Below are 18,850 nucleotides of genomic sequence, written 5' to 3'. Positions count from 1 at the left end.
TAATAATAATAATAAATTTTTTATACCCCACCCATCTGGCTGGGTTTCCTCAGCCACTCTGGGCGGCTTCCAACAGAATATTAAAATACAATAGTCTATTAAACATTAAAAGCTTCCCTAAACAGGGCTGCCTTCAGATGTCTTCTAAAAGTCTGGTAGTTTTCTCTTTGACATCTGGTGGGAGGGCATTCCACAGGGAGGGCGCCACTATCGAGAAGGCCCTCTCTGCCTGGTTCCCTGTAACTTGGCTTCTTGCAGCGAGGGAACCGCCAGAAGGCCCTCGGCGCTGGACCTCAGTGTCCGGGCAGAACGATGGGGGTGGAGATGCTCCTTCAGGTTCAAAAACAGGATACTGGTGAATACTGATGAACAACATACAAAAGAAGGGATATTGGTATTGCCCTTGTGTCCCAGTTGTGGGCTTTCTGGAGGCACCTGGTTGGCCATTCTGGGGTGTGGGCTTCTGGACAGGACATTGGTCCAATCCAGCAGGGCTATTCTTATATTTACTAACAGAGCACTAAAGACCCGCTTCTGGCTGGGTGCCTGGATTGCTCTCATCCCTGCAAGCCACCGTCAGCCTCCTGCTGCCCACCACTTGAAAAGTGATGCCAGCATGACTTCACTGGCATGAACTCCCCAATCCACCCAAGCATGCAAGCAGAAGTGCCTCCAAAAACCCCTAAAATGGGGCTTATCAGGGTGGGCTGAGCCAGCCCCATTCCCATCATATGATTGCATTGTGCAACAGCTTCAGTCTCACACAATAATCTGCCTGCCCACCACTGTCTTCCACCCCAGCCACTGTGCATGGAAGACGTGCAGATGCAGCAATGACTCCATCAAGCCGTGCTGGCCTGAAGTGGTCTGGAAAGGAGTTAGGATTGTTTCCTAATAACTCAGTGGGACACTTCCAAAAAGAGATGTTTGGAATCAGGCTATAAAAGAAAGAGCGCTAATAATTTTGTCGTTTATTTGTGTGTTTGCAATATTTCTTGCTAGATGGATCTTTTAGTCTGATCAAGCGGGACTCTTCATTGAGTTCTTCCATGGTGAAGATGCCTATAATCCACATTGCACAGTAGCTAGTTGTACGGGTGCCATGCCAATGTTTTCCATTATCCTCTCTTCCACACCGATTTTATTTTGTGGGGTTAAACCATGATGATTATTTTCTTAGTATTTGGAACACACAATACCTGGAACCTTTGTTACTTCAGCCAGCAAGACTGGACTTGTCCACTCTTATTCATGCAGATTGCTAAATACGTGAAGTCAGCTCAGGATGAGTTTGCAAGACGCTGAACAAGCTGCCTGCCCCTGATGTGAAGATTAATGAAATAGATTTCCACGTTGCATGACTGTTCACCGCTTAGGTCACGGCAGAGCAAGATGCCCAGCCAATTAGAAGAGGCCCCCTCCAAAAAAAACCCCCCAATGAAGTTCAAATATCCCTTGTTACCCAATGCATGAACTACATGCTTGAAGTTCCCAGTTCAAATCTCATTAATGCAACTACTTAGGCAAATCCAATCCCTCGCTTAAGAATCTTCAGTCCCTGGAGTGGGCAGATGAAAAGTCACTGGGAAATGGATCATAGTGCAATAGTAGATCATTTGCTTTGAATGCAGAAGGTTTCAGGTTCAACCTCTCCAAGGATGGCTGGAAAAGATGCCCTGGAGAACTCTTGCAGTCCATTTTCCTTTAACCTCAGTAGTGTTTACCAATCTCTCTCTCTCTCTCTCTCTCTCTCTCTCTCTCTCTCTCTCTCTCTCTCTGTGTGTGTGTGTGTGTGTGTGTGTGTGTGTGTGTGTACTATATATTTTGGAACTTTGTCCATTGTCTTTGGGTACCTCTTAAGATATTGTAACCAAATTATGCATGCTGGTACCTGCTTCAAGGAGCAGGTTTTCCTATGTTTGGAAACAACGGGATGCTGTCTAAACCAGGGGTTGGCAAGGTTTACCTTTCCTGGGCAGGTTCACTCCAGCGGAGATCCCTCTGTGGACTCGCCGAGCGGGCAGCTCGGCTTGGGGGCGGCTCGTGGGCCAGTTAAATGATCCCCATGGTCCGCTTGTGGCCCATGGGCCTTAGGTTGCTGACCCCTGGTCTAAACCAAGACGGTGGACTGAATCTTTCAAAACTGAACTGATTTTTAACCACTGATTTCAAAACTGCACTGATTTCTTCGGTTTCATAGAATTCCTAAGTAACACCAGGTATGAGGCTATGTGAAACGTGGGATAACCCTTTCTTTCAAAACTGATAGAAGCTAGAGGGATGAGAGGTGGGAGTCCAGAGACTTGTGGTATGGAGAAAGAATAAACGTTTTCACTCTTTCCTTGCACTTTTTTTTTTTTTGGGTATGCACCATTATTCAGCCCTGAAGTCAAGATCCTTATGTGGCACTGGCACAAGCAGACTGACGACTGACAAATGTCATATGGCAGAAGCTTTCATGGTCTACCAACCATGTCATCAGATGAACTCTGAGCAATACAGAGTACAGGGCCTTAAGTGAAACTTGGGATAACACTCCATACATCTGATGAAGTGGTCGGTCGTCCCTGAAAGCTACTGACCAAGCTCAGACATGTTCTTGGGACTCAGAATTGAAGCACAAGTATCTCGTAACTGGTGGTCCTTGGAGGCATCAAGCCGAAGAAGCAAACAAGCTGGTAACTCTACTTTCCCCTGCAAATGGCCTGAGGCTTTTTCCTGGAATACCTGGGAGCAGAAGGGATTGCCGCCTTTTTAAAAACCAGCCCTATGAGTTTAGCAGCAGCAGCCGCCTGATATGCAAAAACTAAGCTGCTGAAACCATGCTCCTAGTCTAAAGAGTGAATCCTCTTGAACACAGTGGGTCTAAGCATAAGTTTTTTCCCCACACCACAAATAGCTTTGCTTGTTTAATTTCCACATGGTCAGGCTGCTGTTAAATGTAGAGGAGCGGGACCAATAGAAAAAAAATGGCAAGGGGTTGGGAATGGTCACACCTACTGCTGGCTCTGCCTATTGTAGCCCCAGGTTCCCCCTACCATAATTTGCCTACCTTTCACTCCACCAGGATCAATGGGGACCAGCCGCCACTGACATCTACATTTGCTGAACTTTCCTATTTAAAAGGCGCAAGAGCCTTGTCCTCTTTTGCAGCAAGCCGCCCTATCCCTTCTGGGTATTTTGTTGAACAATAAAGGCCTGTCTTTTTAGAAGGGCATTTGGCCTACGGCATCTGTTTTCATAGCCAGCTGATAAGGTTTTATGTTGTTGGGATGAGGTGCTAATATAGTTATTTAATTTCTGCTGCTGCCAAAGTTATCCTTTTATCAGTTGTGTTTTATCTCACAGTTTCACAGCCTTTGTAACTAGGCTTCCCTCCCCCAAAGAATCCTGGGAAGTATAGGTTGCCAACGGTGCTGAGAGTTGTGGGGAGACCCCCCCTATTCACCCTATTCACCTCAGAGCGACAATTCCCAGAGTTCCCTGGGACATTGGATTGACTGTGAAACCACTCTGAGAATTGTAGTTCTGTGAAGGGACTAACAACTGTCAGCACCCTTAACAAACTACAGATCCCAGAACTATTTTGAAGCATCCATAACTATTTAAAATGATATGATACTGCTTTAAATGTGCAGTGCATATGGGGCTTAAGTTAGTCAACTCAAGTTTTTTTTTTTATTTCAATAGGAATGATGTTCAACTAATTTACCAGCCTTGAATTGTTTTTCTAGGCAAAGCAGGGTATAAATCCTGTAGAAATATTGGGATCAATGAGACTTAGTCCCAGGGAAGTGAGTATGAAACTGCAGCCTTAATTAAATAATTAAAGAAAAGTAATGTATGCCTGCTATTATTACAGTAGAGTCGTATTTCCTTAGATTTCTTGCCAAAAACCAAGAAGTTTAAGCAATTCTTCAGAACTACATCTCAAAGCGTCCATGTCGCAAACCAAAAAATTCAACGACTGACATTTAATCACTGATGGAAGAGAAAACGAATAAAGGGGTAACTCATATAGCCTTTATAATCAGATAATTTCAAGATAACTACCATTTCAGAACTGCTGGGTGGATTAATTTAGTCATTGTTGCCCACACTACGGCATAGATTTCCTCTTCTCTTCAAATTCGATTTTAAAATGTGGACTTCATTTTCCATAGTGACAAGGCATGATCCTTTAGCGAACAAAAGAGGGAGCTGCAATAAAATGTTGCAGTGTGAAGGCCTGTTCACTCTTCTAGTCAGCCTGAAATGCTCCATGATATTCCTCCTCCCCTTTGGATTTCTATTTTTTTCCCACCAGCAAGCCAGTCCTGGGATATTGGTTCATAGCTACCAAGCATGTTCAGTCATCACTGGGTTTTGGGGGTGATTCCCCCCCTCCTCACAATGTCCCCCCAAGAGCTTAAAAAAAACACACACACACACACTTCTACAACCATATACCTTCCTCTTGTGCCCAGATGGTGACATTTTCCCCTACATAAACTACATGCTTCCCTACATAAGCATCAGCACTCACACCTGGGCACTGGAAACAGGACGAATGGAACAGATAATTTCAAGACGACTACCAGTTCAGAACAAAATGAGTGGATTTTCCTTGCCTACATAATTGTGCAGCTTTGCCCTTATCCATGATAAAGATCATGTCCAGTATCTATAAGAAGTGTCTCTCTTGTGATCACTTCAAGTGCTTTGGAAAGGTTTCCCAAACATGTGACAGCTATCCCAACAAAAACGGTTGTTAAATTTCAGTTTCTGTTTTCCTTGATTCCTACAGTTAAGATATTATTATTGTTATTCTTGAATGGGCCTGTTAACTTATGGACACACATACACACCCAGTTCCAATCATCCTATCACCAGCAGCTACATACTTCTGTTGTCTGGTGGAGATCAACTGAGGAATTACATTTCCATTCCTTTCTCTAATCCTAAAGCATACCCTTGTTCTCTTCTGGTCCTTTGCTTTCGCTATTTCCCACCAATCTACTTGCCTCCACACCTTGCAAAACAGTTGGCTTTATCTTCATAGCACAGGTGGGTTGGGATCAAGCTTTTGTTTCTTGACTTAGGAAAGGCTTATTGCAAGAAAGTTTGAAAAGCCCAGGTATAACTGGTTGCTGTCCTACAACCTTCAAAGAAGAAAAAATTCGGAATAGCTATGGAAACATCTTGTTACTCAATCATCCTCTCTTATGCTGACCAGTTCAGCAGATTTTCAGCCAATGTCAAGATCCCTACATAGATGCTCAATTAAGCACTTCAGAAGCTTTTCATCTAGACCCCAACACACACCCCATCCTCATCCTCACTCTGAATAGCTATACCAGCTTTGGGGCAAAGGCCTTCAGTCATTATGGACCTCAGCTGGCCAATATTCTTTACCCCCTCCGCCCAATTGCTGATAGCCAAAGCATCTGATGCTGAGCCCTTACATTTTCCATGCATCTGAGATGATCGCTTTCATTTGCTTCTGCTCACACACAGGAAGCAGCAGCTAAATGGACAAGGGAGGCCTTTGCCCAAAACTATCCACACCAGGACCAAAGGGGTTAAAAGAGCCCTTTGCCCATGTCTCAGCTTGTATAGGACCCAATTCAGCAAGTGAAGCCAATTGAAAGGGGCTGTGGACTCAAAATGAAGTGACTGCCAGTTCCCTGTTGAATGCACGGAGCTAGGGTAGCCAACATGGTCTCCTCTCCCCCCCCAATCCAATGTTTTGGACTACAACTCCCATCAGCCCCAGCCACCATGGAACGATGGAAATTGTAGTCCAAAACAGTTTGAGGGCACCACGTTGGCCACCCGCTTGCGTACAGCAATCAATGCAAATAAAAAAGTGAAAAGAACTACAGGAATCTGGAGCCTGCCTTATGTTCCTGCCTCCGTACAGAAGTATTCAAACAAAAACCAAAAACATGTTCCTTTGTTTCATCTTCTACCAGCCACTGCTAGTGGCCTTCAGTATTTGCTCAACTAAAAATATGATTTTGGAACAGATAAATTCAAGATGACAGTTGATGGCCAGTTAAGGAATACACGCATTTTGGGAATCCACCCTTAACCAATGTGCCCCTATGTATTGGCAAACACTACCTGTAGGGACTAGCTGCAGGGGTAACACTGGGGGGGGGGGAGCCAGCCCCCAATATTTAGTTGCCTAGAGTAGAGCACAAGTGGTACACACACACTTATGATTAGGACCAACACTGCTTTTTTAGAAGTCTTGCCACACCTTTCATATACCAGTTCCTGCTTTCAAAGAGGCTGCCTTATATCAAATCAAACTATTGGTGCCATCTACTTCAGTGCTGTCTACACGGACTGGCAGCAGCTCTCTAGGGTCGGACATTTGTTCCCACCCTACCTGGAAAATATGAGGTTTGAACCTGGGACCTTTCACATGCAAATTACATGTACTACCACTGACCTACAACCCTTCCCTATCATCCCTTGCAGCCTGAAGGCAGAATGTGTTGCATGAGAATGGGGGAAACACCTAAGAACTTTCAGTCTCACAACTGAAATGTGCATGCATGAAAATGATAAAACAAGCAACCAGTTTATGTGGTCCTTAAAATGAGAAGACCCACATTCATTCCTTGCTTAATATGTGCACATTCCTCATTTTGTATTACCAGAAAACAGGCACAGAGAACACACAGAACATATAAAGCTGCTTTATACAATGTCAGATCATTTATCTACTGTTGCCTACTCAACTGGCAGCAGCTCTCCAAGGCCTCAGACCAGTGGTGAAGAATGTGTGGCCTCCCAGATGTTGCCAGACTGCAACGCCCATCACTCCTGGCCACTGACCATAGCGGGCAGGGCTGATAGCCGCTGCAGTCCAACAACAACTGGAGAGCCAGATGTGACCCACCACTGCTTTATGCCATCAGTTCCATAGGAACATAAGAAGCTGCCTTATACTACATCCGAGCCAGTGTTAGAAACTGGGACGGAAAAGCTAGGAGCCAAAGGCTCCTGCAACCTAGGTTGTGGGCGCCAAAACAGAATCTCTTGTCGCCATTTTTTGGGGTGGGGTAGGCAAGACTTTTTATTTATTGTTTTGATAAGCAGAACTAATATGCAATTCACATAAGAGATACATTGTTAATATCACATTTTTATCAGAAATCATAAATGCATGTTTAATTTGGTGTTTACAATAAAGATATTGGTACCATACTTCGGTTTTCAAAGCACTCTACAGTCGTACCTTGGTTCTCAAACCGTTCGACTTCCGAAAACATTCAGAAACCAAGGCACAGCTTCCGATTGGCTGCAGGAGCCTCCTGCACTCAATCGGAAGCTGCGGAAGCCTCGTTGGATGTCCAGCTTCCAAAAAACGTTCACAAACCGGAACACTCACTTCTGGGTTTGAGGCATTCAAGAGCCAAAATACTCGAGTCACATGGTGTTCGAGAACCAAGGTATGACTGTACTCTTTATTGTTAAACTCCTTAACATAGTGTCTATCTTTAACATATTCTTCAAGGCTTCAAAGCACTTACATTTCAGTAATCCTTGAGTGTCAGCCAGGCGCAAAAAAATGGCACCCAGACTTGTTGAGGTGTTCACAAATAGAGAATCTTTAGGTGCAAAATGCGCCTGGCGCCCTGCTAATTTCGAACCCTGCATCAGACCTCTGATCCATCTAGCTCAGTACTGTCTACACTGATTGGCAGTAGCTCTCCAAGGTTTCAGGCAGGATCCCGTCCCAATCCTACCTGTAGATACCTAGGTTGAACCTGGGCCCTTCCGCATTCAAAGCAGATGCCATAACCAGCAACCTACAGCCCATCCCCACAAGCCTGCCTTTCATCCACTGCAAGTGATATCCTTAGGGTCAAAATCCCTATCTTGCAACACCCATTTTTTTGTCTTGACTCCAACACTAACCAACGATAATAAAGAAAAGGTCTCTTATGTGACAAGTACCTGTTCTTCAAATAAGTGCAGGGTTCTAGCTATGAGAGTGAGGGGGTGCAAGTCCCCACCACAGCCACCCCCACCCTTGCCTACGGCTTGCTGAGTACCTGTAGTTTACTCCTGAATGAGAAACCAGATGCAATTAATAATTAAGGAAAGCAGAAACCCTTGGCCTGCTTTTGCTTGCAGACAATAGCCGGGCCACAGCCAAAAGTGCTAAATTCCATTGCTCTTTAGTGAAAACAAATGCCATGTTTCCTCTCGGAGTAATGAGTCGTCAGTCGGCTCGCTCGTCAGCCCTGAATGAGCAAAAATGGACTTACAAGGCAATAAACATTGCTTAGCTTCACACCCAGAATCTGCCCCTGTGTGCGAGGGAAAGATGGTTTCATTTTAGAAGAAGCTGGAGAAGAAGAAAAATTCCTCGGAGTAAATTGAGCAAAAGCATCTCTACCCTGGGGGTGAAGTCTGATTAAAATAAGTCTTTTTGACGCAGAACAATTCTCGGCTCTCTACTACATTTAAAGATTCCCTGCTCTGCCAGGCCACAAGAAGATTTGCTCTCTCTTTCACGGCAGACCTATTTTTTTTACATTTATATTTCACCTTTCCTCCAAGGGGTTCTAAGTGGTGAATAAAAATATTATTATTATTATTATTATTATTATTATTATTATTATTAATACCCCGCCCATCTGGCTGGGTTTCCCCAGCCACTCTGGGCGGCTTCCAACAAAATATTAAACATTAAAAGCTTCTCTAAACAGGGCTGCCTTCAGATACACCCGCCTCCCCATTTTCTCCTCAAAACAACATTGCACAGGAAGGTAGGCTGAGAGACAGTGGACTGGTCCAAGGTTACCCAGTGAGCTTCACGTTCGAGTAGCGATTTTGAACCCTTGTCTCCTAGATTCTAGTCCATCACTGTAACCACTACACAACACTGCCAACCAAGCAAAGCAAAGACACAGACGCAGACATATCCCTACAACTGACAGTGCCTTGCCTAACCAACATTTTCCAGTGCTTTTCCTTACTCCAAAGTACTCTTCTTTGGAGTAGTCCAGCTTCTGTGTTGATTTATTTTTGTTTAAATGGAGGTTGTTTGGAACTGTATCTGAGAGCAAAGAAAACCAGGAGTCCTCACATGTTATTCTGTGTTTGTTTGTTTATCTTAAACCTTAGAGCAAAAGCTGCAGTCACCAAGGCTGGGGCAAGAAGCAACAAGTCTCCTCCACCATTTTCACCCAAATCCTTTCCAAAACTGGTGAAGGGAAAGGTTCAACTCAAGTAGGTGAAGACAAAGTTTGCAGCCCCCACTCAGAGTTTGGCAAGATGTAGCAAAGAAGAGTGGGGAACCTTGGACCTTCAGATGGAGTGAGGCTCCAGCTCCCATCAACCCCAGCCAACATGGCCAGTGGTTGAGGATGATGGGAGCTGTAAAACAACAACATCTGGAGGAACACAGGCTCCCCATCCATTGACTAAGAACCTTGAGTGGCATTTCTACCACGGGCAGTCTTGCATAGTGGTTAGACTCTAGCTGTTAATGGTGTCAGACTGATCCTGAGTTTGAATCCCTGCTCAACCATGAAGCTTGTGACATGACTGTGCAACATTTGCTTTCTTCCACCCTAGCCTACTTCGCAGGACTGTCACAAGGATAAAAGAGTGGGGAAGAGCCATGTGCCCCGAAGGTCCTTGGAAGAAAGGTGGCATAGAAACACCATAAAGACAGCAGTGCAGAACTACAGAAATATAATCCAGATGAAAAAAGTGTTTCAAAGCCACACTAGCGCTAGCAATGACAAGCCTACCACAGGGAAATCCATCTCCCAAATTCTTAGGCACACAGACCTGATTGCAAGAGTCCAAACACAATTCAGACAGTAAGATTTAGCATCCTCCTCGTAGCCGTGCACCCATCCTAAATTGCAACCTTTCTTCTAGCTCACCTTCCCTGTACTTTTAACAACTGCATGACAGGCGGAAATTCTACAGATGCAGCTTTTGCTGGCACATATATGCATTCAATGAGGGAAGCCATATCTGCTGAATGTCTATTGCAACCCTGTGAAAGGCACCAACAGAAAATAGAAAAGGTGGTGGCAACCATAATGTTATTCCACCCGCACTAATGTTCAACAAACCTGTGAGGTATGAAACACAATTACTCCCCTTTTCAGGCCTGGGAAAGTTCGTCCAAGACAAAGGGACTTTTCCAAGGGTACTCAGGAAGTCGATAGCAGAATCACAATATGAGGCAGAAGTTTTTTCCAGCAGCTTTGTTCAAATGAGAAGCAACACCCCAAAAGGGTACTTCCTCTGAAAGATATTCACCGGATTGCAATGAGGACCTGCTCTAAGTATAGTACATTCAGGATTGCAGCCTTGCGGCCCAATCCTATGCATGTTTATTGAATTCAATGGGGTTCACTTCTACATCATGGTGTGCTGTGATGGTGGGGAGATCCAGGTTTATATCCTGCTCTGCCTTGCAGTTTACTGGGTGATCACATGCACACACGCACACACACACGCAGTCTCAGTCCAACCTACCTCACAGGGTTGTTGTGTAGATAAAAAAATGAAGGAGCCATGTCCATTCCAACTCAACAATTACATAATTTTTTCTTTAGAGAATGGGAATAACAATAATGATACAAATCTAATCCAACAAGAAGTCTTAAGAAGATGCAACTGAAGCCAATCCCTGCGGCTGTGTAACCCTAAATATCCTTCTAGAGTTAAGCTTCACTGAAATCAGTGGGGTTTACTTCCGAGTAAACCCGCTTACGGTTATGCTACCAAAATGAAAAATCCGATGCGCTCCTCCTTGCTCGCAACTCCCACTGCGTGACGTTTACTTCTGAGTAAAGCATGGCTAGGATCGGGCCGGAAGCCGATCCCTTTCGCCTGCGCTTGCATCCTTGGGAACGGTGCACCATCCCCGACTCTTACCGCCAAGCCGTTTTTCCTACGAAGCATTTCCTCTGCAGGAAAGGGCCCGGCCTCTCCTAGAGACACCCGGGCAGAAACTTGGATGCTTGGGAACTTCCCAGAGCGAGCGAACGAGAGCGAGAGCGAGAGAGATCCTCAGCCTTCTCTCTCTCTCCTCTATCCCAAGCTAAGATTTCAAGGGCAAAAACTCGAAACATAACAAAAAAAGAAAAGAAGTAGTCATCCTTTTTTTTTAAAAAAAGATGAAAAAGAACCCAGCCACAGGAAACCCTCCCAGTTTCCAGTCGCTAATTAGTTTTTTTAAGGGTCTGTCTACACACACTGGCAACTTGAACAAAGCGGATGCCTTGAATTCCTTCCCAGCCCCAGCTTGGTTTTGGCAGCGCTCTTGGAGCCCAGAAATCAGCCCAGGAGGAGGAGGAGGCGGAAAAGGGCGATCGGGAGGCAGGGAGGAAGAGCCCCCCGCAACTTCCCCTCCTGCCCTGACCCCCAAAGCGCACCCCGATCCCACCCTGACCCAACTCACACATAGCAAACCCCACCCCCACCCCACCAAAAATTAAATAAAAAATCCCCTCGCCTACCTCCTTCTTCTCCCCGCCGAATCCGCCACCTTTTTCCTTCCCCTAAGGAACTTAGCCGGGAATCGAAGGATCCAAGTCCGCCAAGGACTTTCTGGAGGAGCGGCGAAGGCGGCGGTAGCAGCCGCGCCACCAACCAGCAGCAGTTGCAGTTGCAGCAGCTGCAGCCCGGGGTTTCGTCGCCTCAGGCTGCGGCAGCGGAGACCCCCGGGGCCCCCCACTCCGCGATGCGCGGCGGCGGCGGCGGCCCGCTTGGATCCGGCCCGCTCGCAGGGCTGGGGCTCCTCCTGACAATGAGAGGCGGGGAGCAGCAGCAGCCCCTGCTGGCGGGCGGGCGGGCGGCCCTGACGTCAGGAGGAAGGAGAAGGGTGGCGAAGGAGGAGGAGGAGGAGAAAAGGAGGGCCTGGCCGCTCGCCTCGCCTCCGCAGACTTTCCCCCAGCCGCCTTCTCTTGCTTCCCTCGCCCGCCAAAGTAGGGCCTGGCGAAGGGCCGCCTCGCGCGCCGCATTCGAGCCAGGACTCGCAAGGTCCCGCGCAGACGCGTGGTCGTGAGGAGGGTTGTCCTCCTCCCCGTGTCAGCGCCACGCGCGGACCGCGGCTCCTTAAAAGGCAACGCTTTTTCTCCTCTGAGGAAGGTTTCGCGCGTTCCATTTGCTGCCTTTCCTTTCCTAAGCCCGCCTTTCCCCCTCCACTCCCTCGGCGTTGCTTCTTTCTTGCTCCTTTCCCTTCCTCGCGTGTTTGTCCTCAGAGCAACCCTGTGAGGTAGGTTAGGGTGAGCGAGACTTAGCCGCAAAGTCACGCAAGCGAGCGGGGGGGGGGCGGGGGGAGGTTCAGCTCAGGGCTCCTTACTCCGGGGACGCGGGTCGTCTGGATCTCCAGGTGTGGGTGGTTTTCCCATCATCCCTAACCATGGATTGGCCGGTGCTGATGGGAATTGGAGTCCAAAGGACACCTGGTTCCTCATCTGCACCCTGCTCTTCAACCAGCAGTGTGGGCACTAAAATAAATTGGTACGGCGTTATCTATCACCACTGTGGCAGGTGGGTGGCACCGTGCTGGCTACACTCACAGCTGCAATATATGGGACTGTGGCTATTTCAGATCAACCCACTGAGCTTACAAGAGTAGCAAAAGGTATTTTTTTATAAAGAGAGACACCTTTGATTAAACCTCCCCCCGCCCCCTTTCTTTTCATACATCAGAAAAGCAGATAGCAAATTTCTCCCACTGGTTTTGCAAACCTGTCTCTGGAGAGCCTATATCGACCCATTAATGCCCTAGGATTATGTAAAATAACATTATAATCTTAATGCTATGTTTATTTTTGTGTGGAGACTGTATTAAATTTGATTTAATAAATAAATGAGAAAAGGAGCAATTGTGAGATACAAGAGGCAGAGGCAGACAGTTCTATGCAAAGCGTTAGTACATACTAGCTAAGCACAGTGACCTTTATTGTATTTGTTTTCTGGGGGGGACGGGGACACACAACTTAATTTGGAACAGAGCCTACAAGAGCCTACCTTATAACCTATTTCTAATGTTGCCACTCTTACCCCAAAGTCGAATTCTCCTACATCTTCCCAACATTTTATACAGTATATGGAAATCATTCATTTGCCACACATATCCTCACATCAAGATTGATACCTGAGACCACCAACCCTCTTTCTCCATCCTGCTGTGGTTTGTGCTAGCCTGCCTGGCACTGGCTTCCGAAACTGGCCATAACTTCTTTTCTTTTAATAACTTTAATAAAATGATATAACAATTAGTCACAGAAAGGAAAGGAAATCCATATTAGGGCAAAACCTTTATAGGATGGCTGCAGGTCAAAATGTACTCAACAATATTCACTGTTTGGATAGGTGATTATGGGGAGGTGGAAGGGAGGCAAGATAGAGCAGGGGTATTTGGGAAGGTACCATAGCTCAGTATCAGAGCACATGGTCTATGTGCAGGAAGTTTGAGGGTCTATCCCTGGCATTTCCAATTACGTAGAAGGATCTCTGCTACCCTAGAGAGCGGCTTTGAGTCATAGTACATATAGCATTGAGAAAGATGGGACAGTGTCATCAGTTAATTCATGTTACTTCATGTGGACTAGAGGCAAGATGCATGCATTACTTATTTGGAGATTTAACTGCTTAAAGACCCAAGAAAAGGGGCTGATTTAAAAAAAAAAACTCCCCAAAAGACAAAACACTGTTTTGCAAGTGGCAGATAACAGAAAGCTCATGTTGCCCCCATCAAATAGGAGCAATGTGTACATATGGGCCAGATTCACATTTTCTGTCGCTTGATTATTCAATCCTTGGGACTAAAATTTAGTACACATAATAAATTCAGCAGCATTTTGGCAATTGAAAACAACTTTAGCAGTTGTTAGCATCTTCCATCTATTGTTTTTGAAATTCAGCTCTTAAGGGACACTTTAAAAAAACAAAAACCCTGCAACCTTGTGATCATTATTCCTTTTCCTGTTCATAGAAGGAAAGGGGTGGGAATCTTGCATAAGATTGTTGCTCTGACAATGTACACTGCCCATGAGAGTACAGCTGCTCAAATGAGTAATTATTTGCAGAAGGGAGCAGCAAATTGATAGTCAGTGCAAGAAGTGAGTTTGCATATTTCTACTCTTCCCTCCACATCCTGATTTTTAGATTGTATGCTCCTTGAGACAGGGTCTTCTCCTTCTTGTAATTTGTAAAGCACCATCTATATGACAGCTCTGAGTCCAATGGGACTTACACCCAGGTAAGCAAGTAAGCCCTGGATCTCGAGAATGTATTAATACCGTACATTATGCAAGGCAAGAGGCATACATTGGTTCTTAATACATTTCAAGGAAATGCTTATATCAACCTGAGTGACATAATGGTTGCCACTTTTACACAGATGTTACACACCATGTTGCACTAGTAATGTTTGGAAGGGTGAGACTGTGCGGGACAGGAGAAGATGTTATAGTTATTTCCATGCCAGTGCTGTCTGTCGCCTGGGAGTTGAGGCACTGGAGTAGAAAGTTACAACTTCATTCATCTATCCCATGTGATCTCCCACTTTCAAGCATGACCTGTTTATTGCATATCTCAATCACACGCAATATCTCAATCACACACAAGCAGCTATCATGCTATACCACAAATGGTGTAAGCATCAGTTCTCAGAATCCTTCCTGTCCTGTTGCAAGTTGATTTTTCTTAGGGTGGCAATAATTGCTGGTGTCATCATGCAGTTTCCTAGACAAGGGATCCAGCCCTAAGGTCTCTCGACTGCCTCTAGGGTCAGATCCTAAGTTGGCTGGCCAAATATCTTCTAATCATTTAGTTCTGGGGTGGGAAAGCTAGTGCCCTGTGGGTGATTTGAGGGGCGGTCCTTCAGCACCTGCAGGTTCCCCACTCCCTGATTTATTTAAATAAGTACATGCAGGTCAACTTCTGACGTCCAAGAATCATAGAAAAAAAAATCAGTGACAAAATTCTAAATATGTAAAGTGTATCTTAGCTTGTATTACTTTATTTGTTGATATTTTATTGGTCCCAGCGCCTGCCAACCTAGCAGTTCGAAAGCACCCCCGGGTGCAAGTAGATAAATAGGGACTGCTTACTAGCGGGAAGGTAAACGGCGTTTCCGTGTGCGGCTCTGGCTCACCAGGGTAGCTTCGTCACGCTGGCCACGTGACCCGGAAGTGTCTGCGGACAGCGCTGGCTCCCGGCCTCTAGAGTGAGATGTCAAGACTGGCCCGTACGGGCAGGGGTACCTTTACCTTTTACTAAGCCCCAAGCTAAGATGGGGCCTAATAGCAGCAGCACAACGTAAAAAAAAAGTGTCTGTCTTCCCCCACCCACCCCCAAAAAGCTTTGTAGGACTGAACTCTATTGAAAATGTTTAGAAACTTTTATCAAAATACAAGTTATATTTTAGTCTTGGATGCATGCAGTTCGACAATTGATCCCTCTTAAATTGGTACAGAATTTGTTATGCACACCATGATGCCATCATTTCCCAAATTGAGAGATACAGCACCAAGCAGACTTCTTACCAGAACTTTCCCCCGTTCCCTTTCCCTATCGCGCATATATATATATATATATATATATATTCCTTTGATTTACCTTCCTTATCTCATTATAAAAGCTCACACCCTTCCACTCATGTACTGTAATAGCAGACATGAGAGGAGGAGGGGTGGGATGCAGAAGATAATACGTTAGGTTTGCAGAGTATTAGAACAATGGCTTTATTCAGCATTGACAGAAGAACGTTGCACTTGTCTTGACGCTTTGTAGTAGCCTTAGTTACATGTTAATAGAAGGTTAATAATAGTTAACAGCAAAAAAGGGGGACTAAAATTAGACATAGAGACTTAATTTGACACTTGTCCCCGCCATCCCAGTATCCCCCATAGTACTGACTGCATGAACTAAGAAGGCATGTCAAAGAGGCAGCTATAATGTTTCTAGAGAATGGGAGGCATTCAATAAAAGCAACGTCCTCCCATATGCAATTGTCCCATAAAGTGTCCCAATTTTTATTTTATTTTTAAAAGAACCTGTCCAGAAATACAGGTGGGACAGAAAAATGCATTTAAATATTAGCAAATCCAGATCTTTTTGTATGAACTGTCTTGATTTGCTATGCTGACGTGCATTGTTCCATCCATTGCTAATTCAGCAATATTATTATTTATTTCACTACTTCCCACTCTTGTATAAGCCATGCAACGCATTAGGTGTTTTAGACTGCATTCTCAGTCTGACAGAGGAAAAGATGCTTGAAATGAACCTAAGTATTAACTGGGGGAAAACACAGCATATACTCCATAAGCTTCAATAATTTCAGTTACATCCATATTACACTGGATAAGCAATGCAAGGTAGTTTTCTACTAAACCATGCTTGCAGGGTGGGCGGAGTGTATTATTTTATGAAACCACAGAGTTCTGAAAATCTCATTGGCAAACCTGTGCAGATAACTTAAGCCATCAAATCCAAATGACTTTAGAATAGTCCCACTGAAACTTACTTTGATATATACGAACTGAGGACTGCAGCCTTTTTCACTAGGGAGAATTGTTCCTAAGAGTGCAAACTTACCTGGAAGTAAATCCTATTGAAATCTGTGGGATTTACTCCCGTGTAAATCTGGATATTATGGTGCAACACATAAACCTTGGGAGGCTTGCTACTAAGTTCGATTGCAGCCCTAGACTCCTAAAACCCATTCGCTTGGAAGCAATTCTCATTGGCGTGTCAGTCACATATAGCTCTAAGTGTGCTGAATCACAGGGTTCTAAATGGCTCATACAGTACAGTACTCTAATATCCTGCTCAGATTACACACACAAACACTCTCTCTCGCTACTGTCTTATATTCATAGCATAATGCAGTACAAGAAAGCACAACAGAGAGAAACCACCGGATTTGACAAAAGCCTGTTTTCAACTTGGCAATAGGAAATAAATGGGGGCGGGGTGGGGAAAAAAGCCTCAATAATACCTGGAAGTAGGGTGAAGAAGTCTTGCTTCTAGTCATGCTGGGGCAGGCTGCTGCTGCTGCTGCTTTTGTGAAATGCGGCATTGCACAACGGATCCCAGTATGGAGGCACGGGTGCGCTGCTGCAGTGCAAAATCCTGCCAGCAATTACTTGGTTAAATCTCTGCTCTGCTTGCTGATTCCAAAGGCTCAGCATAATTTCTGAGGAAGGGAAAGACAGTCCCTTCTGACTGCTTTGCCAGCTTTTGGAATCCGGATAATCTTCAGAATGGGCAGGTTAGGAATGCACTCACGAAGCTGGGATAGGACAGCTCTTCTTGCCATGAACTCTTCCCAAAGCATTCAGGCTTCATCCGGAATGAGGAAATGTGCTAGCTCTGGCAAACAGGATGCTCTCCACCATTTGAGGAGCAATGCATCATCACACGCTCCCAATACTTGAAAAAGCAAGGAGCATTTCTTGATGACATATACGGTGGCGATGTTGCAGTTTGGCTTTCTTTTGGCTCCTCTGCTTTTTAGAGGATTCCTGGTTTTGAAAAATATAACCATGGTCCCATGGCAATTGTGAGGAAGTGTGATCAGCATGAGGGCCGCATACAATTCTGGGCAGCATTCCAAGGGCCACATGCTATTGGCAGGTAGAGCCAGAGGCGAAAATGAGCAGAACAATGAATGCAAACGCAACCTTTGTGCAGTAGGCTAGTTTCTGCCCACATTCACACACACACACACCCAGCTCTATCTGCCATCAAGCAGGAGGTATTATCCTGACTTAAGGACACATTCCAGCCAGGCAAAAACACTTGGGAGTGCAAAGCAGAGGGGTGTGTCCTGAAGAGCTTTCCAATGACGTGATAGAGAAGTGTAGAGAGCCGTATCCATCCCCGCTGTCCTATGGATTCTATGCCTGTCTCTGGTTCAGTTTAAGGAAAATCTATTGGTGCATGATCTCTGGTTAACATGCCAGTATAAAGCACCTTCATTCATGTTTGTGGCAGCTTGCCATCTATGCATGATGGCACATGGAGACATGTCTGCTGGTGTGTGGAATTAAGTAATGAGGTTTGAAAATAGGGGAACCCAGCATGTTTACTGTTTATCGAAGTCCTTCCCAGCTTCATCAGACTACCCATAACCTCCCCTTCTCAGGATAGCAGAGCCCAGGATGTTAACAGAGAACTACTGGCAGACATTGTTGTCAACCTGCAGAAGATACCATGTGAGCAATTGCAGTTGGGAAAGATATACCCAAACCTACGGAGGCTGCAATTCTACCTCTACAGTGGTACCTCGGGTTACAGACGCTTCAGGTTACAGACTCCACTAACCCAGAAATAGTACCTCAGGTTAAGAACTTTGCTTCAGGATGAGAACAGAAATCACATGGCAGCGGCACAGCAGCAGCGGGAGGCCCCATTCGCTAAAGTGGTACCTCAGGTTAAGAACAGTTTCAGGTTAAGAACGAACCTCCAGAACAAATTAAGTTCTTAACCCGAGGTACCACTGTACTAGTAAATCCCACTAGATCCAGTCACCTTAAGAGTAATGGGATTGGCTGGATGGTACAAATCAGTTTGCATTTTATTTTTGCTTAGATAAAATGGTTGTGCGGCATTTATGATGGTTGACATGGACCGGGTAAGGTAAGCAGACAGAAAAGTACAGAGATGTGGAAGTATTTAAACAGCCGAATGAAGTTCACATCTAGCAAAGCTCTCAGAAAATGACTCATGTTGGATTGCTGATGTTTTGCAAATGCAGGTCTTCAGCAGTTCTACATTCTCCTTACTTTGTTGTTGTCGTTTGCCCTGCCTTTTTCCTTGACAGGACTCAAGGCAGCTTACAGATAAAAACAAGAACCAC

At 45.2% G+C, this 18,850-nt stretch overlaps 1 protein-coding gene across 2 annotated transcripts in view; it reads right to left on the bottom strand.

Moving 5' to 3' along the window:
• Window positions 1-17,124, bottom strand: part of LUZP1 (leucine zipper protein 1) — a 67,019-nt gene extending 49,895 nt beyond the window's left edge. The window contains exon 1 of one of the 2 annotated variants that reach the window (XM_028742721.2): window positions 16,988-17,124. The gene's annotated coding sequence lies outside the window, so the exon portion shown is untranslated. Of the gene's footprint in view, window positions 1-11,489; window positions 11,759-16,987 lie in introns of those variants that run through there. The other variant, XM_028742719.2, reaches the window with a different exon arrangement.
• Between the last annotated feature and the right edge of the window lie 1,726 nt (window positions 17,125-18,850).

This window comes from Podarcis muralis, chromosome 7 (genome assembly GCF_964188315.1).
Source record: "Podarcis muralis chromosome 7, rPodMur119.hap1.1, whole genome shotgun sequence".
NCBI lineage: Eukaryota > Metazoa > Chordata > Lepidosauria > Squamata > Lacertidae > Podarcis > Podarcis muralis.
Note: the sequence above shows the minus strand (reverse complement) of the source record. Positions and strands in the feature narration are given on the sequence as shown.